This window comes from Myxocyprinus asiaticus, chromosome 3 (genome assembly GCF_019703515.2).
Source record: "Myxocyprinus asiaticus isolate MX2 ecotype Aquarium Trade chromosome 3, UBuf_Myxa_2, whole genome shotgun sequence".
Taxonomy (NCBI): Eukaryota; Metazoa; Chordata; class Actinopteri; order Cypriniformes; family Catostomidae; genus Myxocyprinus; species Myxocyprinus asiaticus.
The window spans coordinates 43,102,946-43,123,992 of record NC_059346.1 but is presented as its reverse complement, the minus strand read 5'-3'; the positions used below and the strand labels follow the sequence as shown (position 1 = coordinate 43,123,992).

Sequence of the window (21,047 nt, the reverse complement as noted above, 5' to 3'; positions counted from 1 at the left end):
TATATACAACGATATACAACACCCACGTATGTTTTACTGCTTTCAAATAGCCCGGCATCATAACTCATTTCTATAGGTATATAAATTTGGCAGTGAACCCACCACATGCGTCTGACTCTAAGGCATGCCCTGATCTGATGCCGTAAGCGCTAATCTGCATTAAAGGGCTGTTTCCCCCAAAATGAAAATTCTGTCATCATTTATTCGCCTTCATGTTGTTCCAAACCTCTCAGTTTCCATTAACTTAAATTGCATGGAAAAAAGATGCAATGAAAGTGAACAGTGACAGGGAAAAACATTCTTCCAGACATCTCCTTTTGTGCTCCACAGATGAAGAAAATTAACATTGTTTTGGAAAAATGTTAGGGTGAGTAAATGATACAGTTTTCATTATTGGGTTAGCCATCTCTTTAAATGAGTGTGGTTGGATAGAGGGATGGAGAAATAAATGTATTGAAAGTTCTAGATAGGGTTAGATCTGCAATGATGTCTTCATTTGTCAGTTTGAGGCACAAGGGTTGGAGAAATATGAGTGGAAGAAGTTTTGTGTATGTTCCAAGCCAGGGCTGCCTAACTTTTTTTTGGGCAATAAGCCTTATGGGTCTTCCTTTTAAGCAGGGTGCCTCCTGAGGCAATATAAGGCAGATGTAACAGGCAAACACACATATTTTCATTATCATTTTGAAGAGAAAATACCAGTGCTGATTCCCTGTTTCCTCCAGGACAAATGTGGAAAAATGAGATAAGTGTTCCTTCTCTCTCTGAGTGCCACAGGAGGGGAACTGCAGGTATTTGAATCATAAAATGGCCCTGAACGTCTCGTGCTGCCATATCGCCATGGATGATTCAGTTATTTTACTACAATAAATTCCAGTCAGTTTACATATGGTAGATTTGTGTGAAAAGCTAAAATGCAATTCCAGTCTTCAAAAAGGGAAGTTTGAGTGTTTACGATAAAGTTTTTTTTTTTTTTTTTTTTTTTTTGTGTGTGTGTGTATAGAATTGAATGTCTGTTGATGGTTTAAGTGGGAGTACCTGGAAGTCATTTTACAATATTTCACAACTATTTGCAAACAATTTCGCCAAGTTATCAGTGTGGAAAGGCAGCTTGAGGTATGTCTCTACATGTCTCTATGTGCACTCTGTCAAGAGTGAATAACAGGGTGGTTGCATCAAACAACATGCCACTGGAGTAGATTTGGTATGGATCGTAGGGACATGTGTTATGTACAAGTTAAGAGATTACTGAATAATGCCTACCAATATTTTTAGCAAACACAGTTGTTACTGAATATAATAGAACTATTAAATGTAATATAAATATTGTCTGTCAGAAAATGAAAGTATTTTTCCCCTTTATAAATTAAAATTACCAGTTACTAGGGTTGGTACACTGATAAAACAACAAAAACACATGGCAGTAGTATGTAGACTGGCTGTAGGTCTGTTGATCTAAGCAGTTTATGTACAGTTTACATTTTAGAGCCTTAAAGGGATAGTTCACCCAAAAATGTAAATTCTCTCATCATTTGCTCACCCTCATGCCATCACAGGTATGACTTTCTTTCTTCTGCTGAACACAAATGAAGATTTTTAGAATAATATCTCAGTTCTGTTGGTCATTTCAATGCAAGTGAATGGTGACCAGACATTTCAACCTCCAAAAATCACATAAATGCAGCATAAAAGTAATCCATACAATTCCAGTGGTTCAGTCCATTTCTTCCAAAGCTAAATAATAGGTGTGAGTGAGAAACAGATCAATATTTAAGTCCTGTTTTACTATAAATCTCCATTTTCACTTTCACATTCTGAAAGGGAAAGTGGAGATTTATAATTAAAAAAAATATTTAAAAAAATCTGAAGATATAGATTAAACCACTGGAGTCTAAAGGATTACTTTTATGCTGCCTTTATGTGATTTTTGGAGCTTGAAAGGTCTGGTCACCATTCACTTACATTGCAAGGACCTACAGAGCTGAAATATTCTTCTAAAAATCATTGTTTATGTTCAGCAGAAGAAAAAAAGTCATACACAGATGGTATGAGGGTGAGTAACTGATGAGAGAATTTACATTTTTGGGTGAATTATCCCTTTAAGGTTTGACTTTTACAATTAATATAATTTTATTTGAAATCAAATTGCATTTAAACTCGTCAAAAATATACTCTTTCTAAACATTTGTTTGGTTATTTCACAAATGAGAAGGAAGTGCTGCGTAATTACAGCATGTTCAAAATGCTATTTGAGTTGTGAACCATATCCATAGTAAATCTTTTTTTTTTTTTTTTTTTATGATTTAAAAAAAAAAAAAATATTATTGTCTCATGACATAAAGGAATCCAAATCAATACTCTGAAAACTGAAGGATTAATTTCTGTCATACTGATATCACCAAATGAAATTGCAAAAATAAAAATAGTTTCCACACAGATTTCCAAATACACCCCTCCATCTGCCATTGGTCGAACAGTTAGTCCCACCCCAAACTTATATCATTGGTTGAGCTAATGCTGTGTTGCTGTGTTGGGCTGGACTGGATGCTCAAACAAACAGATCAATATTTGAAAGCATTTTATACTTTTCAATAAAAATCACCTTACGCATGGCATACAGTTTTTCTAAGTAAATCTTAATGGTATAAAATTCTATTTCAATCTATTTAAATTCATGACATAATATTGATTAAAGTGAGTGAGTAAATTTTACTTAAAAATGTTAGTAAATACAGTAACATTTTACTTACAAACATGATATACATGATACTTAAATAAACATAGTTATATTTAAATGAAAATATTGCATTATTAGAACGTCAGGGTTTAAATTTTCCTTACAAACACACGTTTGATGATATACCACTTGACATACGGAAGACTCCCACAGGAAAGCTTAATGCATACTATGTAATCTTTGAGGCAATATTACCTTGCATTGCAGGTACACAAGATACAGAGCACACAGACCTCAAATCTTGGTGCACAAAACTCGATGACGGTGACAAAAAACAGATAATTTATTTTTATCATTAATGGGTAATTTTGAGTAGAAAATAAACTTCAGAATTCACAAAACAAGAAGTTACTAAACATAACAGCAAAATTACCACTAAAAACAGTGTAAATAAATTTACAAACAGTGAAACCATGCAAGCTCATTAATTGTTCAAGCCTATCGCATGCTGGGAACACCAACTTCAAAAAGTTACATTTACTCATTATATTTACCAGTGAAATTTACAAAAAATGTACTCTTAGCAAATAAATTAGGATTGATACAGGATGAAACATTGTAAAGGTTACTATCAATCATAAATAATATTTACTTATAAGCTAGAGCATTCATTTTTATGTGTTTGAATGTAGAATTTACTTAAAATTATTTTTAAGTACCACCTCCCTACTGACGAGACTGGAAGAGAGGGCAGGAGAAATGCCAGCCTCAGCTCCCCTTAAGAATCTGCCAATACTGATGGCCACCAGTGCCTATATCCACCAGACACTCGTGCAGTATGAAAGCCAGCTCAGAGACTCTACAGCTTGCGAGTTTCACACTATAATGAAAAAATCTCAGATTTTCTGAAGAGCACATAACTTCTACATATAGCTGCTTAAAAGTATACTTCGCTAAAAAATTTCATCATTTACTATCCTCATGTTGTTCCAAACCCTTGTGACTTTCTTCCGTGTAACACAAAAGAAGATGTTTAGTAGAATGCTGATCCTTTCCGTACAATGAAAGTGGACAGTAACCAGGCAGGCATGCTGCACGAGTCTGTGTTTGTAGCTTGCTAGCCTGCTTAGCACTGCTTATTATGCTACAGTCATCTTTTTATCCTTTGCCATTTTACCGTGTGCTTCGGTTTTTGTTCTGCTTTTCTACTGTTTCAACTGCGTGTATATCAGTGCGTGCACCTTTTTTTCCCACTTGTCTTCTTCTCGCATTTTGGCTGTGTGCATTTGTTTTCTCATCTGTGTTTTACATGGATTACTGCATCAGTCTCAAACCTCTGCTGATCATGAACCAGCACAACAACAGCAAACAATTGTGTGAGGGATTCACATAGATCTCAAACCCTTGCCGCTAAAGAACAACCATAACAACAACAACAAACAATTGCCATTGTCATGGAATCTGCTCATGCTATTGCTTCCTGCATTGCATGCCACATGTTTACTATAGCTTCTTCCGTCAGCAGTGAGGGATTTACATGTGATAAATATAAGAAATTAGTGAGGCTGATGGAGAAGTTTAGAGACATGAATCCGAATGAAGTGGAGGTCAGTGAGAAAGAGAAGCTGGTAGATACTGTTTCGGATGTGGGTAGAACAGCGAGAAACACACACACATTGGTTCCGGCTGTAGAGCCCCTGCAGCAGGGTGTTTGGGTGAAGTCTCGACGGCAGACTCACTCAGCAAAGCGACACCACTTTTCCGTTCCTGTTAGGGTTTCCAATCGATTCTCCCCACTCAGTGATGCACCCACTGAGAATCATGTTGAAAGCGCCCTTGTTATAGGAGATTGTATTGTAAGGAACGTGGAAATAGAGACTCAAGACACTATTGTTAAATGCATTTTGAGTGCTCGGGCATCTGACAACAGATCAAATTTGCAAGTACCTGCTAATGCTAAACAGAATTTCTAAAATTGTTATTCATGTCAGCACTAACGATTTCTGGCTTTGCCAGTCGGAGATCACTAGAGATAATATTAAAGACATTTTAACATTATCTGTGTGTTAACTTGCAAAAACAATGTCAGACACTTTAATATGCTCTGGCCCCCTCCCTGCTCGTCGTGGTAATAGTAGAATAGTGGAATATCCTTATAGTAGAATAGTGTCACTGTATGGCTGGATGTCTGAGTGGTGTCTGGAGAATAGCATAGGATTTATAGACAATTGGAAGAGTTTTTGGGGTAGACCTGACCTGCTAAAGAGAGATGGACTCCATCCATAATTTGGCTCATAGTCTTAATAGTGAGAGTATTTGGCTAACTGGGGTCCAGGTCAGGAAGCATACAAACTGGCTAATCCAAACATCTGCTAGCTGCCTTGAGACGTCATACAGGTCACCTAGAGATCACATAGAGACTGTGACTGTTCCCCGAACTACCATTTTTCCAACAATTGTTTACAGACAGATTGTTTCACTTTCAATAGACTGTATCACAATTCCAGTGGGTCCGAAGTTTACATACACTAAGTTAACTGTGCCTTTAAGCAGCTTGGAAAATTCCAGAAAATGATGTCAAGTGTTTAGACAATTAGCCAATAAGCTTCTGATAGGAGGTGAACTGAATTGGAGGTGTACCTGTGGATGTATTTTAAAGCCTACCTTCAAACTCAGTGCCTCTTTGCTTGACATCATGGGAAAATCAAAAGAAATCAGCCAAGACCTCAGAAAAAAAATTGTGGACCTCCACAAGTCTGGTTCATACTTGGGAGCAATTTCCAAACACCTGAAGTACCATGTTCATCTGTACAAACAATAGTACACAAGTATAAACACCATGGGACCACGCAGCCATCATACCGCTCAGGAAGGAGACGCATTCTGTCTCCTAGAGATGAACGTAGTTTGGTGGAAAAAGTGCAAATCAATCCCAGAACAACAGCATATGACCTTGTGAAGATGCTGGAGGAAACAGGTAGACAAGTATCTATATCCACAGTAAAACGAGTCCTATATCGACATAACCTGAAAGGCTGCTCAGCAAGAAAGAAGCCACTGATCCAAAACCACCATAAAAAAAGACAGACTACAGTTTGCAAGTGCACATGGGGACAAAGATCTTAAATTTTTGGAGAAATGTCCTCTGGTCTAATGAAACAAAAATTGAACTGTTTGGCCATAATGACCATCGTTATGTTTGGAGGAAAAAGGGTGAGGCTTGCAAGCCGAAGAACACCATCCCAACCATTAAGCATGGGGGTGGTAGGGTCATGTTGTGGGGTGCTTTGCTGCAGGAGGGACTGGTTCACTTCACAAAATAGATGGCATCATGAGGAAGGAAAATTATGTGGATATATTGAAGCAACATCTCAAGACATCAGCTAGGAAGTAAAAGCTCAGTCACAAATGGGTCTTCCAAATGGACAATGACCCCAAGCATACCTCCAAAGTTGTGGCAAAATGGCTTAAGGACAACAAAGTCAAGGTATTGGAGTGGCCATCACAAAGCACTGACCTCAATCCGATAGAAAATTTGTGGGCAGAACTGAAAAGGTATGTGTGAGCAAGGAGGCCTACAAACCTGACTCAGTTACACCAGTTCTGTCTGGAGGAATGGACCAAAATTCCAGCCACTTATTGTGAGAAGTTTGTGGAAGGCTACCCAAAATATTTGACCCAAGCTAAACAATTTAAAGGCAATGTTACCAAATACTAACAAAGTATATGTAAACTTCTGACTTTGGGAATGTGATGAAAGAAATAAAAGCTGAAATTAATCATTGTCTCTACTATTATTCTGACATTTCACATTCTTAAAATAAAGTAGTGATCCTAACTGACCTAAGACAGGGAATGTTTTCAATGAATAAATGTCAAGAATTGTGAAAAACTGAGTGTAAATGTATTTGGCTAAAGTGTATGTAAACTTCTGACTTCAACTGTATATGTAGGGCTACTAAACATTAGATCTCTTTCAACCAAAGCACTAATTGTAATTAAATTATTACAGATCTTAGTTTGGCTGTGCTCTGTTTGACTGAAACCTGGCTTAAACCAGATGAATATATTAGTTTAATTGAATCTACAGTACTGCCACAGTTTAATGTTATAAACATGAGCCTTGTCTGAAGGGTCGAGGAAGAGGTGTTGCTGCAATTTACAGTGAAGTTTTTGGTGTTACTCAGAGGACAGGATATAAGTTTAAGTCTTTTGAACTAATAATGCTTATTGTGTCACCATCAGATACAAATAAAAAATCCCTGACATCTTTTGCCCTTGCTACAGTATAAAGATCAACTAGGCCATATTCTGATTTCTCAACTCTCTTGGAGTCAGACAAAATGTGACAGGACCAACTCATTGCCATAATCATACGCTAAATTTAATTCTGTCATATGGAGTTGATGTTGATACTATAGAAATTATGCCGCAGAGCGATGACATCTCAGATCATTACCTTGTCTCTTGTATGCTGCGATCAGCTAATGTTACTCAATCTACACCACGCTATCATTCAGATAGAATTATTCTTTCGACCACTAAAGATAGCTTCACTAATAATCTTCCAGATTTATTTACATTTACATTAGGATTACACTAGTTTGACCTGAACAAAATGTGAGTTTTCACAAGAATGTCAAAATTTGTCAAAAAGCTTCCACAATGATGATGTTGTAAGACAGAAAGAGAGATAGACCGACAGAAAGGGGTGAGCATGGGGTGATGATTGTATCAGTCCGTTTGTATGGCCCTATACTTGAAGAAGGAGAGTGAGAAAATATTAGGGGAGAAAGAGGGAGGTGTTGAATGATTGACAGGTAATAATCGGAGCCATTTGCTGATATTAATCACTAAGTGGCTGTTTGACCTGTAAGCTACACCACTCATGCCTTAAACCAGGCCTCATGTCTTTGATGTCTCCTTCCACAGGCCTCTAACTCTGCTGCCCATTCAGAGAAGCCAGGATGTGACTGCAGCCCTGCACAAACACCTGACCAGCTACTGCGTCTATGTGTGTGCCACTATTATACTGCAGGATGCCGAGAGTCACTACTGGAGTGACCCTAACCCATTTTACGAGATACAGATGGCTCTAGTTTTTCTGGCAATATTTTATTAATAGTTCTTGTTACATGCCTGTTGAGTGGGCACTTTTGTGGTTTGGGTTAGGTTATTGGTAGACTAAACATCCTGTTCTACTATAGTGTGCTCAAGGACAGAGCTGTGGTTAAGTCACATGCCATATTCACTTTCAAATCATAAGTGTTTCTGTATTAAAATGCAGTGAGATTCGTTAATATATTATGCATTTTCTTATTGTATCCTTAAGTAGGCTCCCTCTAATTCTTGGATTTGCATGCCGTTAAAGCATGATGTCCTTGAGTTTCTAGATGGCTCCTCTCAGATTGTCACATAGAGAGTCAGTTGTGTTCATCCAACCGCAATCCTTAGACGCCCTACTGTGCTAAAGAGGGTTATTCAAGAACACATTGAAAAGATCTTACTTACTTAAACTGCTTAGGTATGTTGTTCGTAAGGGATAATTAACATTCAACCAGCCATTTTCACAAAATAAACACAGACAGGGTGATCAGGACACAGTCGCAAAGTGGAGGGGACTCATATTATCATGAAGGGGTTTATTTTGCAATAATGATTCGCTGACTGTGCATTATCCCACTTATTGCATGGCTAATTACCAAATAAATAAATAAAATTGGACATGAAATACTGATTTGCATTTTAATAATTGGTATATTATTATATTATTATATATTATAATAAATATATTAGTTAACATGAACTAACAATGAACAATACTTTTAAAACACTTATTAACTAATGCTAATTTTTACATATACTAACACATTTTTAAATTAAATGTTGTATACATTAACATAATGTATAGTTAAAGCATTATGAACAAACAATAAATTATTCTGGTTTTTATAAATGAACATAAACCAAGATTAATAAACGTTGTCAAAAATATTGTTTGTAGTTAGTTCATGATACCTAATGTGTTTACTAACGTTAACGAACGGAACCAAGTGTTACAAAATTATTTCATCCACCTTTTCCTGATCACGGAAGTGTCCGCAGATTCATACCAGAAGCATGTTCTCATTTTCTGGTGTACAGTGTTTTCACTTGCATGTTCTTATTGGAAAATGTGATTTTTAGCATATTAAAATTGTATAAATTGCCAAAAAACAAAACAAAAAAACAAAGCTTTAGAGTGCAGATACACAAAAAAGTCACATTTTTACTCCAACTAACACTTAAAATGTTTTTTGTTCTCCATCTTGTTCACTCATTTCAGTAGTTTTTATATTGCTTCTTATGGAGACCAGAACTGGAAAACAGTCCCGCGGCAATCAGAATCATCATGGTGACGCCATGGTGTGGATAATGTGATAATGTGTAACATGGAACTAGCACAGTGTAGGAGATTGGTTGCCAAGGACAATGGTGAAATATACCATTTAGCATCATTACACCAAAATATTTGGCCACAGAATGCCAGGATTGAGTAATCAAAATCAATTTTTCCAGAGAGCCATGTAAAAAACATTAAAATGTACCACAAATATATCTCAGTTAACCGATTTTCCAAAAAATTCATTTAATCAGTACAAGTTTTGTGGAACACCCTGTTGTATTCTCAAATAATATTTTTATTGTTCTCATAGTGACCCTTTCTGTAGTCATCCCAATGGTTCCTGTGCTACCCTGAGGCTACATTACACTGAACCATCTGTGAGGGGAACAGTCTAGCCGTTTCTGTAGCCCTAACCTTTACCTTCATTAAGATATCCATGTTCACACAAGCACTCTCACAGACACACACATCCGGGCTGTGGGGCAGACTGGCCTGCTGTGTGCAGGTGTGAGGCTGGCTCTGTGTGTCTGTGCCTCTGTTGACCTGTATCCCCTCTTCCCACTGTTCCATTCCCCCCTCCATTTCACTTCCTCCAGAGTAAATGTCAATGGGTCAGAGTCCTTCTAGAGGCCCACTCCCTTGCACTAAATTCCTGGGTCCGGACATGTGGTCATGCCCCTGTGTGTGTCTCTTTCTATGGCCGGCTTAACTGGTGGACCACGTCCCAGCTCTCATTAGGAGATGTAGTACATGGTTGTTAATAATCTCTCTTTGGTCACACTGTAAACCCCTAATGCAGCTTCCTCTTTGCCTGAAAGTAATTAGCCTCTTAGGAAACAAGGCTCTAGCTTCCTTTTTATCTATTTCGCCCTTTCTGATTTGTGTCTCCATTTCATGCTGCTCCTTTAGAGCTGTTCAGCATGTCTCACAAAATCCTCAGCTGGCTCAACCACAATGACTCCCTATTGTGGTCATTTTTGTTTTTGCCATCTATACACCAGCTTACCAGTTCAGCTGTTCCAAAACCTAGTGCACTGCCTACTGACTACATAAGCAGCTGCCTTCTAAGGCAGTATCCTAGCTGTCATGGAAACTCATGAGTGACTAATTTGTAGCGCTCTACATTGGCAGCAACTCTGCGTGACACACAAAGAGTGTTCTACACGGGTGACATGATTCACAATAGATTTTGAAAGCATTTTGCAATAGCATAATGCTAAGCTAACAGCGCATTACTTAGGGTTGCCACCCATCCTGGACTTTGCAGGGTCATCCTGGTTTTTGTCATCTGACCTGGGAAAATTAAATTCCATTCTGGGATGCAAAATAGCCCAATTTTTTTTTTTTTCTTTTTTTTTTAGCATTAAAGAGATAGTTCACCCAAAAATGAACATTCTCTCATCATTTGCTCACCCTCATGGTATCCCAGATATGTATGACTTTCTTTTCTTCTGCAGAACACAAACAAATATTTTTAGAAGAATATCTCAGCTCTGTAGGTCCTCACGATGCAGGAGAATGGTGGCCAGAACCTTGATGATCCAAAAAGCGCATAAAGACAACAAAAAAAGTAATCCATATGATTCCAGTGGTTTAATCCATGTCTTCAGAAGCGATATGATAGGTGTGGGTGAGAAACAGATAAAAATGTAAGTCCTTGTTTACTATAAATATCCACTTTCACTTCCATATTCTTCTTTCTTTTTTTTTTCTGAGCAGGGAGAAGAGAATTTAAAGAAAAAAGGACTTAAATATTGGTCTGTTTCTCACCCACACCTATCATGTGACTTCTGAAGACATGGATTAAACCACTGGAGTAGGATGGATTACTTTTATGTTGCCTTTATATGCTTTTTGGACCTTCAAATTTCTGGCCACCATTCACTTGCATTGTAAGGACCAACAGAGCAGAGATATATTTCTAAAAATCTTCGTTTGTGTTCTGCAGAAAGAAAGAAAGTCATACACATCTGGGATGGCATGAGGGTGAGTAAATGATGAGAGAATTTTCATTTTGGGTCAACTATTCCTTTAGCACATTTGAGCACTTTTTAAGTGCAGACTATGCAAGGAGTAAAAAGGGATCAATTGCACTCTCTTAAACCACTCTCTCATATGAATCATTAGAAAGTCCAGTTCATTTTAGTGAATCGGTTACTTTGGACAGTTCAAATAAGTGAAACTCTCCTAAACAGTCCTCAGTCCTCTCATATAAAACATTGGGGAATCTGATTCAGTGAATTTAGTGAATTGGATGATTCATGTTGATGATCCATATAAAATAAAGATTCAGTTAAGTTTTACGCATCATTTCACGTTTTCTAATGTGTTGCTGAATATTTAGTTAAGTGCTGTTGTTCACCACTATGCTTTCAATTCATTTATTTATATTATACTAATGGTGTTTATCAGTTAAAATTATGTTTAAAGCAGACAGTTATATACTGAGAAAAAAAAAAAAAAAAAAGAAAGAAATATATTCAGTACTGTGCAAAGGTTTTAGGCACTTGGGAAAAATGTTGCATAGTGAGGATGTCTTCAAAAATAATGGCATAAATAATTTTCATTCATCACTTAATGTCATACAAAGTCCAGTAAACATAAAAAAGCTAAATCAATATTCGGTGTGACCACCTTTGCTTTTAAAACATCACCAGGTACACCTGGACACAGTTTTTCTTGGTTGTTGGCAGATAGGATGTTCCAAGCTTCTTGGAGAATTTGCCACAGTTCTTCTATCTATTTCAGCTGTCTCAATTGCTTCTGTCTCTTTATGTAATCCCAGACTGACACGATGTTCAGTGGGGGGCTCTGTGGGGACCATGCCATCTGTTCCAGGGCTCCCTGTTCTTCTATTCTATTCTATTTGCTAAAGAAATGTTTGGGAGTTTAAAATGTATATTTCCTATTGAAACACTAAAGCTGAAAATATAAATAACCATCTTGAGACAAATGTTTTTTGTGAAGCATCTGAAGACTTTTGCACAGTACTGTATATATATATATATATATATATATATATACACACACACACTACCGGTCAAAAGTTCTGAAACACTTACTCATTCTTTATTATAATTTTTTTCTTCACATTTTAGAATAATAGTAAAGTCATCAAAACTGTGGAATAACACAAATGGAACTATGGGAATTATGTGGTGACTAAACAAAATCCAAAATAAATCAAAACTGTGTTATATTTTAGCATCTTCAAAATAGTCACCCTTTGCCTAGAATTTGCAGACATGTACTATTGACATTTTCTCAACCGACTTCTTGAGGTATCACCCTGGGATGCTTTTTAAACAGTATTGAAGGAGTTCCCATGTATGTTGGGCACTTTGTGGCTGCTTTTCTTAATTATTTGGTCCAAGTCATCAATTTCAAAAAAATTTATAAATAAATTAATATGGTGGCACAATTATATTTTTGTCTACAAAACTAATTTCAAACATTTAAGCATACGCCTTCAGATCAAAAGATTTTTAAGATCATGAGAAACATTTCAGTCAAGTGTTTCAAAACTTTTGACCAGTAGTGTATATATTAGATTTCTCATGCCTCGTCCGCCATCTTGGATGCATTATGAGATTTCCTTCTGTGTGAAGGATACATGCGATGTTATCTTAGAATTTGACTAATCAAAACTACCTACCTTTTAAAACAGATTTCACATGCCTTGAAAGTCTTTATAAATAAACACTCTGCAAGTTTTGAAACAGAGCAAATGTGTTCCTGAATGTTTGGGTAAAGTTCATAGGAATGGTGATTGAGAATCCATATTTAAGCTTCAAAGTATCCTTGCACTCTCTCTTTCTCTCTCTGTCTTTCTTTCTTTGTGGAAATGAGGGGGCCAGGTGCAGCGTGCAGGTGGCATGACCAAAAGGATCTGGAGAAAGAGAGTCTGGAAAGACCTTTTATCTTGTCCTTTCTCATGCGTTCTTTTTGTTATTTATTTGCCACTGATATCATCATCATCTCTTTACCAGTCTTTCACCCTTTCTTTTTTGTGTCTCCTCCACATTTTTTTTCAGGGTGAAAGGTGTTCTTTCTCTATCCAGTTGTGGCACTATTTTCTCACAGGCCTGCACAATGACCTTTGGGGTGCTCTTGGCCCCTTGCAGGCCCAGCAGACCTTGGCCCAGGTGCTGTGTCAGACCCTGGATGTCTTAGTTCAGAGGTGCTCAAAAGTGTGGCTTTCCTACAAAAGACTCTCCCAGATCAGGTACCAGATAACTGGATAGCCTGAAGAAAGCCACATTTAACATTTAGAGTTGAGGTCTATTGCCCTTTGTCAAAGATGTCTAGAGATGGGAATTGTAAGGACTTTAATTATTATTTAATTATTCATTCCTTCAAATTTGAATTCCATTAACAATTTTCTTAGTACTTTTGAAGAAATACTCAAAACATAATTTTAAATATATAAGCAATTTATAACAAAATATATTACAAAGATACTAAACAGTTTTTTTAATTATTTTTTAAAGTGCTATTTATTACAACATATTTCACACTTTATCAGGTTGGAACAATATTAACTACACATAACACAGTAACAGTGTTTATTCAGAGTTGGACATGATGAAAGCAAATCAATAACTGCTCCAATGCAAACCAATATTGCAATGAGTTCCAATTTTTTTTTTTTTTTTAAGAACTGGTACTGGATAAGAACCATTCTCATTTCCCAACCAAATGTCAAAGAGTTTTTGAACATGCTAGATTTCATAAGAGTTTGGCTGTTGTTTATAGCCTGTAAGAAATACAAATACCTATTCAGTTGCTCTCTTTTCTATGTAGAATTGTAATCACATACATTCGATTGTTGGATTGTGTCATGAAGGAAATGGCCATGCATGGTTAAAGTCAACAGTCTTCATCTGTGGTCAGTGGTACCACTTCAGCATATTCTAACAAAGAGCAGTCATCCATGCGGTGAAAAAGAAGAATTTCACCGTATATGTGCAAATGTATAATGTGTGATAAATAAAGAAAATTATTATAATTATAAATTAATTATTATAATTAATTATTATTATTAATTAATTAAATTATAATCATGCTGTCTGATCGAATGATCTTACCGTATTTCTGCTGTACCGAGAAGCCCACCCTCTATTAGGAACCTCAGGCTCAGCAGACAGTATTGAATGCTTTAGTGATTATGCCGGTGTTCGGCCCCGGGGGTCAAAGCAGATCTCCAGATTTGTAGAACAGTCTCTCTTTGTTAGCACATGGCCCTGCCTCAGCGCCTGGCGGAGGGCCCGGTTCTTTCATGCTAGACCGGGCCCAAACTGCCCGGGCCTTGTGTGTAGCATTAACACATACTTAAAGTGGTTAAAGATGCAATAAGAGCATGCTTCCCTTCCAGTCCAGGACTGATGAGAAAGAGCAGATCGCCCAGGGTCGTGGGTAAGGAAGGGGGAAAGAATAGGGGAACCGGTTTTTGTTTCAGAAGATGAGCTTTGCTGCAAGGACACCCGGTTATGAGCCCTTCAGTACCGGATGAGCTCAGGGTCTGCCAGGCAGATGGGCTCTGCTTTCTCTTTCTTCCCCTCTCGTTCCTTCTCTTTTTCTCCTATCTACTGAAAGGGGAGCTTTCTGTGCACTATAAAGCAGAACATGGAGATAGGTGATAAAAAGTGGAGGCTGTTATGGAAACCAAATTGGGTGTTTAGATTGACCTCTCTGGCTGCTGAGAGACTATACAGATGTACATAATACACACATTCAAGAGAATTAACCTTGCACAAAGTATTTGAAAATGCATTTATTTGAAATGATATGCAGAATGTTTATTAAATATATGTATATGTACACTCACTGAGCACTTTATTAGGAACAATATTGTCCTAATAAAGTGCCCGAAGTGGTCTTCTGCTGTTCTAGTCCATCCGCCTCAAGGTTCGACGTGTTGTGCATTCTGAGATGCTGTTCTACTCACCACAGTTGTACAGAGTGGTTATCTGAGTTACCGTAGCCTTTCTGTCAGCTCGAACCAGTCTGGCCATTCTCAGTTTACCTCTCTTATCAAAAAGCATTTCTGTCCACAGAACTGCCACTCACTGGATGTTTATTGTTTTTGGCACCATTCTGAGTAAACTCTAGACTCTGTTATGTGTGAAAATCCCAGGAGATCAGCAGTTATAGAAATACTCAAACCCGCCCGTCTGGCACCAACAATCATGCCACAGTCGAAATCACTGAGATCACATTTTTTCCCCATTCTGATTGTTGATGTGAACATTAACTGAAGCTCCTGACCCATATCTGCATGATTTTAAGCATTGCACTGCTGCCGCACGATTGGCTGATTAGATAATCGCATGAATAATTAGGTGTACAGGTGTTCCTAATAAAGTGCTCAGTGAGTGTTTGTACATGTGTCTATAAAATGTTTATTATATGTGCATTATAGATGCATATTCACTTGTTTAGAAATGTTCTGTACATAAATGAGAACAACCCAGGACTATTGCTTAAATTCTCAGTGCCCACTGCATTTTTATGGGTGGTCCCAATGTGTAGGTTATACTATAGAGGACATTTGAGGGCCTCTCTTGTGACCGGGCTCCTGATTGTCCAACCCTGGAGACAGCCCTCTACTGATCCACTAAATGATTTTGAAAAGTTAACTTTCACTAGATTATGACAGTGCTACTGAAATACTTGTGATCTATGCGGTCTCATTGCCTTTTTCAGGGTTGACGTTACAGCTATTCTGCTTTGCGTGGAGCATCTGATGAGAAGTGTGTGTGTGAGACAGTGGAGGAGTTGCTCAGACCTGATGCAGCCCATGGGAGTTGGGTGAGGTCAATACACAGCCTGTGTAACCAGCTACTGACCATGCTGCTCATCCTGACCTCACCTCTGCCAGAGCTGCACAGGTGACACACCAGAAATTGTCATATATTTCCTTCCAAAATCAAAAGAATAAAATAAATAAACTAGATTTTGTGATAGTTATGACTTGACGTGCTTCTGTGGTAATTAAATTGCACCTTAGATAAGTTCCATCTTGGCTTTTTTGTACATCAAATAGCGTTAAGAGTGCCTTTTTCCATTTTATTACTGAGAGGGAAGCGCTGTTTTTTCTCAAAAGGTAATTTTATTTTAAAATGTGCTTAAGTTTTTTTTTCAAAATAATGTCATAATCCCAAAACAAAAACAAAAAAAGGTCCTTAAATGGTCTTTATTTTTTATTTTAGGGCAAAATTTGACCCATACATTACGTTTTGAAATTTACCCTCTGGAATATAATGCAGAGCTTAGTACTTTAAATAAGTAATTCCCTCTATACAGTAGCCACTGTTTCTTTTGCACTCCAGGATTTTTCTTGGAGTCTATGGTGAAGGAGATGCCATATCTGCACAACTTTCAGAGGGAGTGAACAGTCATGACACTAAGTGGCTGAGTACAATCAACCCCAGACTGTTCACAGAGCAGCTGCTGAGGTACTGAAAAAACCAAAGTGCCAAGTCATTCATTAATATAGTGGGAACTAAAAGACACAATGAGAACATCTCTCTGTGGCTTTACTGCTAAGTCAGATTTCTTTTATGTTATGTGTGTCATTTTTTTATGTAAAAATATGAAAATATTTCAGAAACAACTGTGGGTAAGCTATTTGTAGTTTCATTCTCATGAAAATCGTAAATGCTGTGGCTCTGTTTAAGCATCCCAACTAGCCCAACATAGTAACAATGGCTAAACCAGTGGTGTGAGTTTGGGGTGGGACTATCTGTTTGCCCAACCAATGAAGACAAGGAAGTATTCCATAAATCTGTTTGGTAATGAAAGTGGTGCAAAAATGGCAAATTTCTTCTTTGAAGGGAAAGTCCACCCAAAATGGAAATTCTGTCATAATTTACTCACTCTCATGTGGTTCCAAACCAATTTGACGTTCTTTCTTCCATGGAACACAAACGGAGATGTTAGGCAGAATTTTTGCCACAGTCAACCATCCCTTTAAGTTTAGTTTTAAGGAAAACACACACACTGCAAATATAATCATATTCTTAATCCGTAGATATTGTATGTTATGGATTCCAGTAAACATTTCTAAATCGAGTAAAATATTAAATATATCAAAAACAAGAAACATTTACATACAAAGTACAATTCTATAGATATGTTTTGAGAGAATGTATCTTGCAAATAATTGTATTTTGTTTTGGTCCATTGCCAGACTTTTTTTTATTATTATTTGTGTGTTGCATACACCTCACTTAATGCATTATATCATATTTTCTAACTGCCAATTTTTTTTTTTTTTTTTTTTTTTTTTTTTTTTTGCAGTGCCCACATGTATGCATTTTAATACACTAAGTTTGTGCAGTTCTACACAGGCTTTTTTTTATGTATGTGTTAGATGCACACAAACACGGTTAATGCATTACTGCAGTCACCAGACCCCCAGACTCACAGTCCTAATACAGGCCAGATGCAGATGCCACAGTTAGTCAAGCTGTTTATGCTGACATGCACTGCGGGTCTTCAGCCTGGGTGTGAAAGGCTGAAATGGTGCCTGTAGGAGGACTGCGAAGGCGGGCAGAATGTCAGCCACATCTCACATCACCCTTCACAAACCCCCCAGCAGCTCCAGACTCCCACTCCAGTGTGATCTCATCGCGTGTCCTGCTTACACAAATCACCGGTCGCCATCCTGAATTAATGAAGCCTAGAGGATTTAAATTGGTTCATTTTTATTGCCTGTTTCATTTTTATTTATTTACTTTGTCTCACTGTGTTCATGACTCCCTGAGGGCTCAGCAGTGAGGGCCACACCAGAGCCAAGAGGCCAGACACCAAAAGCAAACTCCTCTCCTCACACAGACATGCCAACAAACTGACAATTTGGATTATTAAATAAAATGTTAATAAAAGAGACACGGAATATAGATAAATCAAAAAGCATTATGGAAAGCAGACCCCTCGCAGCTCTAAGATTTATCGGGACCATTAAAGAAGGATATCTGGTGGATTACCGGATCTTTGACATGACAAAGTTGTTGCTTAACTATATCATAATGTTCCCCTCTCATGTAACAGGATTCACCCTCCCTCACTTTTTGTGTGTTTATAAGTTTCATGCTTTATGAGTTGCTCAAATTTCTTGATCTTTGCTCAGAGAAAAAGCTGACAATTAGTCATGCTTGCTAAGGGAAGCATCAATATTTCTATTGCTCATATCTTAGGGTTTGGCATTTAAGCATTACCCTAACCCCAAGTATTATTATTCAGGGTGTAAATCGTCCTGCATGTTGTTGTTTTTTTTCTATGGATATTAATGATACCACAAAATGTGCAGCTTCTTGAGAAGAGGTATGATTGCAAATACTTTTCCAAGCAGACAATTTTTACCTGATGAGATAAAAAAAGACTAAAAAATACCACTGAATCAGGGACTCAAGATATTTCACAGAGACTTTGGTCTGGGCTTTTTGAATTTGGGGCAGTAAGTAACCACCTAGCAACCACCTAAAAAATCCTACCCACTTCTTTGGTAGAGCTGCTATTCTGATACATTTACTGTATATCAATGAAGAGCTGACCTTGGATTGCTTGGATACCTCTTCAGTATTTTCTTTGAATTCACCCTAATCTGTCTTTAGACTTTATCCAACTCCAGTCAAATTATTTATCTTAAGTGTGATTGAAATGTTCAGTGCTGAACATTTTAGTGGATGTAAAAAAATGTATAATATAAATGGGTCCTACACAGTGTGTTGGCCAAACAACAGAACATCATAAATGAGCTTAGTTTTAGCTAATGAGTAATGAGCTAAATTAGTTTTTGTTTGTACATTTATTAATTTATTTATTTACTTCTGTGGTTCAAGGGATTTCCCAGCATCCAAAGGATCATCTCCCTGTCTGTTCCAACTACTGGTATCTGGGCCCTGCTACAATCCAGATCTTCTTCTGCAGACCATCCTTCACAGGGACTGTCTACTATTACAGATCCTCCTATCATACTCACATAAGGGGACAATACACTGTGTCTTTTTGATTGTATTGCTGTCTGACTGGTCAGCATAAATGTGTCTCTGCAAATCAAATTTAATTCAGATTTTCCTGAATTATATACAAAAATAATGGAGTTCACTTCTGTAATGATGCTAATGCAGGCAGCACATTTTTGCTGATGAAAGTTTGAGAGATTCTTTTGAATGCTCTCCCCGCAAAATGTAGCGATTAATGAAAACTGCATTTTACAGTTGCTATAACCATGTGTCTCATCCATGTTTGCTTGCTCACATATTGATTGCAGGGCTTCCAAAGTTCCATATGCTGAGGCTGTTCTGTTTGTGAGGACTAAAGTTTCTGTATGTTGCCTGAGAAACTAGATCCATTTACACTAGGCAGAGTCGCGACTTGTATGCATCTCATACCACCTCCTGAGTGATCAGATTGGTGTCAGTCTCAGATGTGTCGTGGAGGGCATTTATATTTTGTCTTTTCATGATCAGATAGCTGTCAGTAAAAATGGAAGAAGTGACCAAGTATGTTCAATGAAGACCAGGAGTCAAAGTTGAGTTTCACTCAGATGAGAGTTTACTGAAGTCAAAGTTCTCCACATTTACAAAGGCAGAAGACAGAAACAGAAAATGAGTTGAGGATCTAACCTCGAACTAAATTAGACTACTGAAACAACAGTAACTCACAAAAGATCTTAAGGTTAAAAGTAGCTCCTAACGTCGAAATTTAGGAGCGACTCTTAAAAATTAGGGGCGTGTCTCTCCTAATTTTAGGACTCGTAAAATTTTCCATCTAAAAGTAATTCATGAAGCATTTTAACACTAAAAGTAACCCCACGACAGCTTAGAAGTTGTCCTGAGGACTTCTAAATCCCTAAGTGTGACTCACAAATGATCCAAAGCATGGTTGCTGTTGTCAAGTACACAGTAAAACTGAATCAGTGTATTTTAATAATATAATATTATAAATATTATAATGTTGACATTGACATTTAAAAATGTATCGCCTGAATCACGAGGGTGTTTTCATTATTGTAAGCTTAGTTAGAGATGCAGTTACCTTTCCCAAAAACTGAAGCAACCCAGTTACACCAGAGATAAAGGTTTTAAAAACTTAGTGCTCCCTGGCCACATCAAAATGAATCTGTGTAGTGAGGATAAATTGGGAATTTCTGTCATTCGTCAGCAGAATAACTGGTCAAACTATTCCCTCTCCAGCCCGCACGTCGTCTGACAATTCATAGCGCATTTTTTCCTATGGATGTGCACTCGATGTGAAGAAAAAAAAAAGGCATTCACAGGGAATCACGTCTATTGCGGGGCTACCCGGTGTTTTGATGCTCTTGATGGGATGCACATTCGTTTCATTACATTAACACAGGATGGAGAAATGTTCATCAACCGAAAAAACAACAACCTGTCTACCAATCACTGAGGGTGATTTAAAAGAGTGCGCAAATAAAACGTGTCATCATCCATAGCAACGAGGTCAACTCTGCCTTACTCTTAAGGTTTCCTTAGTAAAACTTGCTCTTAGCAGTTTTGTGAATAGGTTTTAAGCAAAAACTCCTTGCTAAGAACTCTTTGGAGAACTCCTAGTGGTAAGATAAAAAATCATTGTGAATACAGTCCCTGATTGGTGAACTGTACAGATAATTCTAGATATTTCCAAACATGGTGTTGTGTTCAACTATGTGAATGCTATCAAAGATAATATTTTTTTAATCAGTAAATTAAGGGACAGATGTGAGTCATAGATAGAGAGCACTCTTCTCTGTTTTGATACCCTTGGAGCTCAGTTACTCTGGCTTTGTCACATGACTCTTAAAACTCCAAACAATCCCTGCAATGACATAATTAGACAGAACAAAACAAGGTTGTTTTTCCCTCAAGGTTGAGTCAGGCTTTACTGGAGCACAGGCCTTATCTAGCTGAAACAAACATGACTATAGAACTATACGTTCAAACACAACAGAGCAAAGTTAGGCCGAAATAAAATTTTAGT

General features: G+C 37.4%; 1 pseudogene; it reads left to right on the top strand.

Annotated features, from left to right (window-relative positions):
• Positions 1 to 21,047, top strand: part of LOC127420679 (uncharacterized protein KIAA0825-like) — a 229,542-nt pseudogene that overhangs the window by 44,660 nt on the left and 163,835 nt on the right.